Source organism: Physeter macrocephalus, chromosome 18, assembly GCF_002837175.3.
Source record: "Physeter macrocephalus isolate SW-GA chromosome 18, ASM283717v5, whole genome shotgun sequence".
Lineage (NCBI taxonomy): Eukaryota > Metazoa > Chordata > Mammalia > Artiodactyla > Physeteridae > Physeter > Physeter macrocephalus.
Genome location: NC_041231.1, coordinates 88,888,613 through 88,898,761, shown reverse-complemented (window position 1 = coordinate 88,898,761; position 10,149 = coordinate 88,888,613).

Below are 10,149 nucleotides of genomic sequence, written 5' to 3'. Positions count from 1 at the left end.
AAGTGTTGGCATCATTTTACATTTTAGTCAGCAGTGTATAAGGACTCTAATTTCTCCACATCCTTGTTATTATCTGCCTTTTTGATAATAGTCATCCTAGTGGCTGTGAAGTGGTATCTGACATTGGTTTTGATTTGCCTTTCTGTAATGATTAATGGTGTTGAACATCTTTTCACGTGCTTTTGGCTGTTCTATCTTCTTTGGAGAAATTTCTATTCAGAGATTTTGCCCATTTTTTTGGAGTTGATTTACTTGTCTTTTTATTATTGAGATGCAGGAGTTCTTTATTCTAGATACAAGTCCCTTATCAGCTATATGATTTGCAAATATTTGCTCCCATACTATGGGTTGTGGGTTTTCCCTTTCTTGGTGGTGGTCTTTGCAACACAAAGTTTTAAATTTTGTTCAAGTTAATTTTATCTGTTTTTTCTTGTTACTTGTGCTTTTGGTGTCTTAGCTATGAAACCACTGAAAACTTTTTACACTGCTATAATAATCGTGAAAAAGCAGGATGGAGCAGATGTTGAGGTAAAAAATGAAGTTTTCAGTTTCAGCTCCTATGAAATAGAATTGGAGACACCTGGTCACAAGCTGAACAAATCCTAAGACACTGTGCTGTGGATCTGTGTCAGGTCTCAGTGACATGAGCCAAGGAATAGCAGCAATGTTCCCTGGAGGAAGAAAACACTTCTAGCTCAGTTTTCTCTATAACTACAATTACGGCCAGTAACCATACTAGCTGTTTTAGGAATTCGCAAATATTTTGTCTCCCTTCATTAATGCTGTTAAGTTTATCAGACATGGGCCTTGATTTCGGTCATATGTATGACTTACAGTTTAATAAGCATGACAAACATCTATACAGAACAAGTTTATGCTTAAGTCAATCCAGGCCTAGAGAACTAGTTCTGAAACTCTCCAGTCTGATCCTAAAAGCAGCAGCACCAGAGCCTCGTCTCCAGATTTCAACCTTACAGGTGTACCATCTAAGGTAACTGATAATATGGGGCAATAAAATTCCACAGTCCAAGGGGGTTTATTCACAGCACACACTCTGGCACATACAGCCCTCCCATCCACAGCAGTCACATGGTTACTAAACAAAAATGATATAAAAGGAGAAATTGTATTTGTTTTCTGGGCCTTTTCTGGGGTGTGGGGGGAGCATAAGGAAATAGTTAATTTCTCCTCTAGGCTTACCCTAATTTCACGTAGGCCTGAACTGTGGAGGTCAGTACTTATTTGCAGCCTGATAGTTGAATATTTACTGAAGGCCTAAAGCAAGTTACAGGCTTGGAAAATAAGATTTGGCCAGGTAACCAGCGTTATCCTAAGTGTGGAACACAGTTAAGAACCAGAGGAATAAGCTGGGGATACTTACACCGCACTATGTTTTTTCTTTATTGTTTAACCTCTTCTTCTTTCCCCACTTCCTTTCTTTCTCTCTCCTGACTTTCCTTTTTTCTTTTCTACTTCTCATGCTGTATGCCCACAGGTATTATCCAAAAATATTATTTCACGCCCTCTTGTTTATACTTTGGGTTAAAGATGTACAGACTGCTGTCCAGAAGAATCTGCTGATACTATTTGAGGAGGAATTTTTTACCCATTATCTTTGTCTGTTAGTCTCAATTTGTAAAAGAAAAAGTAAATGCCATCAGAAACATTTTAATTTCGTTTTCCTTGAACCCTGGCTCCCACTGACTTTTGCTTCTTCACTATAAACTTCACTTCAAAGATCTTTCTTGATTCCCTGTCACTCCCCAAATTCCAAATGCTATTACTAACTATTCCATTTAATGTATATAGGAAGGTTATAGCAGTCAGTTGGAAAAATCTGGCTTCTGACACTTTTGTTAGAAATACATGATCACCATTAGAAATAAAGTATTATAAAGAGTTTGCTCCAATCCCACTACTGGGCATACACCCTGCCCTGAGAAAAACATAATTCAAAAGGACACATGTACCCCAATGTTCATTGCAGCTCTATTTACAATAGCCAAGACATGGAAACAACCTAAATGTCCAACGATAGATGAATGGATAAAGAAGATGTGGCACATATATACAATGGAATATTACTCAGTCATAAAAAGGAACGAAATTGGGTCATTTGTAGAGATGTGGATGGACCTAGAGTCTGCCATACAGAGTAAAGTAAGCCAGAAAGAGAAGAACAAATATCGTATATTAACGCATATAAGTGGAACCTAGAAAAATGGTACAGATGAACCTATTTGTAGGGCAGGAATAGAGACGTAGATGTAGAGAACGGACATGTGGACACGGAGGGAAGGGGAGGGTGGGACGAATTGGGAGATTAGGTTTGACAAAAATACACTACCATGTGTAAACAGATAGCTAGTGGGAACCTGCTGTAGAGCACAGGGAGCTCAGCCTGGTGCTCTGTGATGACCTAGATGTTGGTGGAAGGGGAGGAGGGAGGTCCAAGAGGGAGGGGACATAGATATACATACAGCTGATTCACTTCATTGTACAGCAGAAACTAACATAACATTGTAAAGCAATTTTACTCCAATTAAAAAAAAAAAAGTTTGCTCCATTCATTCTACCCAATTCTTTTACAAAGAACTTAAAGCAAATTGAGCAGTTTACATATCAAGGAAAATTTAAATATCTGGGGAATTTTTTCCCTTCTTTCCCAGAACACATTTCACCCTTTATTCCACAAAGATTAAGGTGTTGAAAAGCAAATGGGGAAGATAACATATATGTATAATAATTTCCTTCACAGGATAATTCTACCTATGTATATTCACACAAATATACTCTAATTATTAAAGTACATAAATTCTTTGTCTAGTAATAAAATAATGTGTGTGTATAAAGTTCTATGTACAAATATATATATAAGCATATAGAGTACCAGTACACTTTTTCATTTGAACCTTGCATTAATTATTTCTTCATAACCAATTATGCCAAAACTTAGTGGTTTAAAACAACACATTTACTGTCTCATAATTTCCATGGATCAGGATTCAGGAGTAGCTTAACTGTGTGATCTGGGCTCAGAGTCACTCATGAGGTTGCAGTCAAGATGTTGGCCAAGGCTGCAGTCATCTGAAGGCTTGGCTCACATGACTTGGCAGGAGGCCGCAGTTTCTTACCACATGGGCTTCTCCATAGGGCTTCTTGAGTGTCCTCAGAACATGGTGGTAGCTGACCTCCTCCAGAGTGATCTCAGAGAGGGGGAGATGGAGGTGACAGTGTCTTTCATGACATAGGCTTGGAAGCTATACTGCATCACTTCCGCATTGGTCATACAAGTCAGCCCTTATTCAGTGTGAGAAGGAAATGCACAAGGGGGTGAACACCAAGAGATGGGGATCATCCGGGCTATCTTGGAGGCTGGCTACTATAAACGTCATTTGCGTTGTGCACAAAACAGATAGTGGCCGCATAAGGGCACTTATCAAAGACCTCTAGTTCTATCACAGGCAAGACAGACTAGGTCAGAGGTCAGCAAACTTTTTCTTCAAGAGTAACAGTAAATATTTTTGACTTGAAGGCCACACAGTCTCTGTTGCAACTATTCAACTCAGCTGTAACGTGAAAGCAGCCACAGACAATACATAAACAAATGGGCATCGCTGTGTTCCAATAAAATTTTACCAAAACAGCTGGCCTGCAGGCTGTAGTTTGCTTGACCCTGGACAGCAATAATTTATACTCAGTGGCTTTAAACAACAAAGGTTTATCTGTCACACTATGTTTCCATCACAGGTCTTCAGAGAGACTGTTCATTATGGACTTTTAAGAATTCAGAATTATGGAGCATCACATGCTTCCATGACCACTGAAGCAGAAAACAGGAATACGGCAAATCCCTCACTGGCTTTTAAAGCTTCCACCTGGAAGTGACATCACTCCCACTCTCATTTCTTTGGCCAAAGCAAGTTGCATGGCTACCCCTAACTTCATGGGATCAAGGCAGTACAAGCCTACCATGTGCCCAGAAGGTATCTGGTGAACAGCACTTATAACGAATCCCCTTGCTCTTGTTCCACCACTAGACCTCTTTCCTTTTTAATTGAAAATGACACTGTTAGCAATGTTGTGAGAACCCACTGTCAGAAATGTTGTGGAATTCTAGACTGTAAAATGTATTTTTAAATCACATTTTGTTACTTTGGTTTTTTTCCAAACCACTCTTGCCTCTGTTGATTCAGTGGATCATTCTATCTCCATTGTTTTCGGCAAACATTTATGCTATGTAACTTGTTTTTTTCCTTAGTGGAGAAGAATAAGCATTTCTTCTGCCCGGAATGGAGTGTCCCCAGTTCAGCTTCCAATTCAAAGACAGGTCTCCTACTGTTTCCAGAAAGAAAGAAAAAAAAAAAAGCTGTCATCTGCCTCCTTTCTTGCAAATAGTAGGGAAGTTATTACAAATACTTACTGAATATCTACTACACATGCATACTATGCTACGTGTTTTGAAGGACAGAGAAAAAATAAATACCTGTTCCGAAAGAGTTTTTAATAGTTACCAACATAACAATAAACATCTGAAACAAGAATGAGCAATACTAGCCTGTATAATTAAGAGCTGAATTGTGGGGACTTACCTGGTTGTCCAGTGGTTAAGACTCCATGCTCCCAACGCGGGGGGCCCGGGTTCAATCCCCGGCCAGGGAACTAGATCCCACATGCCACAGAGAAGATCCTGCGTGCTGCAACTAAGACCTGGTGAAGCCAAATAAATAAATAAATATTTTTAAATAAAAGAGCTGAATTGTGAATGACAGGTAGTGAGTTGGATAGTAGTAAGATGAAAGGGATGTCAGTGAAAGCTGGATTAAACAGATGGGATTCATGGAGGAAGTGTGCTCAAGTTAGCTTCAAAAGTTGGGAAAAAATTTCATTAGGCTTAGGTGGAAGAAGAGGGCGAAGAGAAGAAGGAAATATCTGGAAAGGAAACACAATAACTGAGGGCAAGAAGGTAGCTACTAGTCTGGTATATCCATGAGAGAGTAAACATAACCTAAATATAGTGGAAGATGCCCATTTAGAAAGAGCAGGAAATAATTTTTAAAAGATAGAAGATTTGGGCTTCCCTGGTGGCGCAGTGGTTGAGAGTCCGCCTGCTGATGCAGGGGACACGGGTTCGTGCCCCGGTCCGGGAAGATCCCACATGCTGCGGAGCGGCTGGGCCCGTGAGCCATGGCCACTGGGCCTGCGCGTCCGGAGCCTGTGCTCCGCAAGGGGAGAGGCCACGATAGTGAGAGGCCCGCGTACCACAAAAAAGATTTGGTTCAAAACAGCAGCCTAAGCAAAAACTTTTGTCTCCCCTCCCTTACAATACACAATTTAAAAGAGCAGTAAAGAATTTTTTAAATGAATAAAGCCATAAAAGCTAAGGGTAATGAGAACAGGACAATAAGCAGACAATAACTTTAATTAAATACTGATGAACTAATGCTAAGGTGAGTGGTAGCCGTCCAGGTAAGCCCTCCTCTCTCTGGCTCCCTAGCCTTTCCTTGTAACTAGAAGCCTCCCTGTTTAGCAAGCTCTGCTCATGAACACAGAATTTTCTGTCAATATCTTCTGTTTTTCTGGGAAATTAACTAGCAGAAAACAGCCTGATATGTAACAGTTGAAGAAACAAATCTAGAAAAAAATCAGCCTATTTCCTCTTTTTCAAATGTTAAAAAAAGCACCCTCACATCACTGGACACACAAAGGAAATCAGCTACATAAAACAGAAAAGAAAAAAAACCAAAAAACAGAAGAAGCAAAAATAAAAGCTGACCTCACAAGAACCAACTTGGGTAACAGAAAAAGATTTTTTTCAAACCTCTAATTAATATTCTCAGAGGTATTCTATAAGACAGTGAACACCTAATGTAAAAAACAGGGTGCTATAATAAGAGACACTTGGAAAACAAGAAAGTCAAGAACGGCCACTTGGAAATTAAAAATATGTTTCCCAAACGGAAATTTTTTCTAGAAAGATGGTAATATGACATTAGAAAACAGAAAAAGACCAAAAATAAAGTGAAAATATAAAAGACCTAGAGGTCCAATCCAGGTCCAAGATCTAACCAATAGGAATTCCAGAAAGAAAGCTCAAAGAAAGTGCAACAATAGAAGATGTTACAGAAATCATTGAAGAAAATATGCCAAAGCTAAGATAGCCACGAATCTTCAGATTCAAAGGGTATACTGAAAGATAAGCAAGGTAATATTAGATGTACTAAGGAAGAGAGGATCCAGAAAGCACTCAGAGATGAGAGAAAATAGGTCAACTTCAAAAAAACAACAGAATCTTTTTTTAAACATTGCTAAAACTACTGGATATTCATATGGGAGGAAACAGATTCTTGACCCCCCACCCATCAAACCACACACAAAAATTGAGATGAATTCTTGACCTAAATGTAATAACTAAAATAAAAACATAGAAGAAAACACAGAATTTCTTCATGACTTGGAAGTAGTAAGGATGCTGACAGCAAAAACCATAAAAGAAAGAATTGATAAATTCATCAAATTTTCAAACTTCTGCTCATCAAAAAGATGTTATTAAGAAAATGAATAGGACTTCCCTGGTGGCGCAGTGGTTAAGAATCTACCTGCCAATGCAGGGGACACGGGTTCGAGCCCTGGTCCAGGAAGATTCCACATGCCGCGGAGCAACTAAGCCTGCGCGCCACAACTACTGAGCCCGCATGCCACAACTACTGAAGCCCGCGCACCTAGAGCCCATGTTCCGCAACAAGAGAAGCCACCGCAATGAGAAGCCCGTACACTGCAATGAAAAGCAGCCCCCGTTCACTGCAACTAGAGAAAGCCCACACGCAGCAATGAAGACACAACGCAGCCAAAAATAAATAAATAAATAAATTTGTAAAAAAAAAAAAAAAGAAAATGAATAGTCAAGCCACAGATTGGGAAAAAATATTTCCAAAACACATATTTGACAAAGGTGTAGAATCCAGAATATGAAAGAACCCCTACAATTCATAAAAAGATAATCCACATTTTTAAATGAACAAAGATTTGCTTAGACACTACCTAAAATATATAAATTGCACATGAAAAAGTGCTCAAAATCATTAGACATTAGGGAATGAACACTAAAATCAAAATGAAACATCACAACATATTCATCAATATGGCTGAAATTGAAAAGACTGACAACAACAAATGTTGGCAAGGACTGTGGAGCAACTAGAACTCTCATATATTGTTGGAAGACTATAAAACGGTACGACTCCTTTGCATAAAGATCTGGCAGGTCCTTATAAAATGAAACCTACAGCTATTCTATGACTCAACAATTCCACTCCTAAGTGTCTGTCCAAGAAAGTTGAAAACTATGCCCACAAAAACATGTGTACAAGAATGTGAATAACAGCTTTATTTATAATAGCTGAAAACTGGAAACAGCCCCCATGTGTCTATCGATAGGGGAATGGATCAACTGTGGTATATTCATTCATACAGTGGAATAGATACAGACTATGATGTAGACGAACATCAAAAACATTATGTGGAATAAAATAATTCTTACAAAGAATGAATACTGTATGAATCCATCTACATGAAGTCCTAAAACAGGTATAATTAACCTATGATTGAAAAAAAAAAACCAGAATAACGGTTGTCTCTGCAAGGGGTAGGTACAGGGAATTACTGGAAAGGGACATGAAGGAACATCATGTATCTTGATATGGATTTGGGTTGCAGTGTCAAAACTCATTGAATGGTACCCTTAAAATTTTTGCCTTTTGTTGTATACAAATTTTAACTCAAATTAAAAAATTATAAACAAATATTGAACTCTAGGTAATGATATGCATGCCAAAATGTTTGGGAGTAAAGTGTAGTAATGTCTGAAACTGATTTTGAAATGCCTAAGAAATAAGATGGATCAACAGATGAATAGACAGATGAATAATGGATAGATAGTTGATAATGTAAATATAACAATTGTAGAATCTAGGTGATAGACATATGGGTGTTCACATAAAATGCTTTCAATTTTTCTGTACTTTTGAACTTTTTCATAATAAATTCTGGGGAAAAAGAAAACAATGAAATATTCCTTTAGACATTTTGGAAGAAAATTATCATAAATCTAGAATTTTATGTACAGTTAAACTATCAATCAAGCTATTGATAAAGCTATTTTCAGCTTTGCAAGGAATAATGTGATTTTCATCTACCAAGGATCTCTTAGGGCACCATCCTTCCCCATTCTTATTCCCTGTGGTTTAGGTAGGGTCATTTCACCTCTCATACTAGGGGTGGGCATGTGACCCAGGTTAGGCCGAGTAAGCTTTGTTCATTCCCCTGTCCACAGTGATTGGTTCAGAGACGAGCCAAACAAGGTCTATCTGAGACTTCCTTAGGTATTTTGCTGGAACTATCAGGTAAGTCATTTGTATTTTTTCTTGGATCATAATCTATGAAGAGGATGAGCCTAGAGAGATGCTAGAACCTATCTTTGCTGGCACATGAGGTAAGCTTGCTTGAGAATGAAGCCAACATAGGGGAAAACAAAGCCATAGTGTTGGAGAGAAAGAAACAAGGCAATGATGACATTGTTTGAGCTTCTGGGTTCATTTTGGACCATAATTCCCTCTTTCTTCAAAGTAGTTAGGGTGGGAAAAACATTAATGATATACTGAGCAAGTCATATTTTTCCCTTATAGTGGGTTGAATAGTGTCCCCTGAAACTTCATGTCCACAAGGAACCTCAAAATGTGACCTTCTGGCCCTCAGAGCTCATGAGACTATCAACATGGCCTCCATGGGCTGGAAGCTTCAAGATATATTTAATAGGAATAAATGTAAAATCTCATATTTAGTTTTTTTAAAAATCAATTGCATAAGTGCAATTAAAGACTCAGAATGGTATTAAGTCTTAAAATAAAAGATAAAGACTTTAGTTCATCACAAGCTTGGTACAACAGTGGATGCAGATACTTTAAAATAGTCCCCAAACTTAGTTTGCATTAAAAGAAACACTGCATGGCTGATGGGAAGTAACCACATCTCTCTGGGCAGGACAGGATGTCACCTTTGGGGCATTGTGTTTAGTTTTAGGTACTCACTTAGGCATATTGAAGAATTGCACTGTCTAGAAGGCACAGATAAGCTGGGTAAAGTACTAGAAATCAAGTTATTCAAAGAATGATTGAAAGAACTGGGGCATTTCTTAGTTGATGGGAGGATGGCTCAGCGGCAGCAGAGTAGCCATCTTCAAACACATGAAGGGCTGTTGCATGAAAGGGAAACTAGTCTTGGTTTATGTTACTCCAAACAGAAGCTTTAAGTTCAGCAGAAGACAAGAACATTCACTCCGGATTCTTTCTTAATGTTGGGAAGAACCTCCTAACATCCAGAGCTTTCTAACCAGAGCAGTCCAACAACACGACAGGACAGTGTTGAGAAATCAACACTTTAATGGTAGGATGGAAAAATCCTGTTGGGGGTTGATGGTCAAAAAGCCAATGTATAATTATCCAGCCCTCATGTTCTCTTTTGGGAATGTGTAGGGGAGGAATAACCGCTTTCATTATTTAACTACCAATTATTTTCTCAAGCCCGGGATGTGACTACAGTTTTTGACCTGAATTTTTGTCCCTTTGTGGAAAGAGAAGAAAACCTGTAAGGGAATACAGATCTAACCCTAAAAAATGAGAGTTAATGGAGAAAAAGAAGACTGGAATCTGGATCCTCAATCAAGAATACATTGCAAATCTGGAAGTTGTACCAGTCAACATGCTAGATACTATGATTTAGCTGAACTCAAATGCACATTCTGTCTTTTTTTTTCTGGTACTTATTGTTGCCTTATGCATTTTCTTGGTAACCTGGTAAATATTTCTTTTAGTGAAACAAAGTGAAAAACAACACCCTTAAAAAAAAATGTGACCTTATTTGGACATAGGGATTTTGCAGATGTAATTAGTTAAGGATCTCAAGATGCAAACATCCTGGATTTAGGGTGGTCCCTAAATCCAATGACTGGTGTCCTTACAAGAAGAAGAGGAGACATACACAGAATCACAAGGAAGAAGGTCATGTGAAGATGGAGGCAGAAACTGAATAATGAAACTACAAGTTAAGGAATGTCAAAGATTGCTGGTTCCACAGAAGATAGAAAGAAGCAAG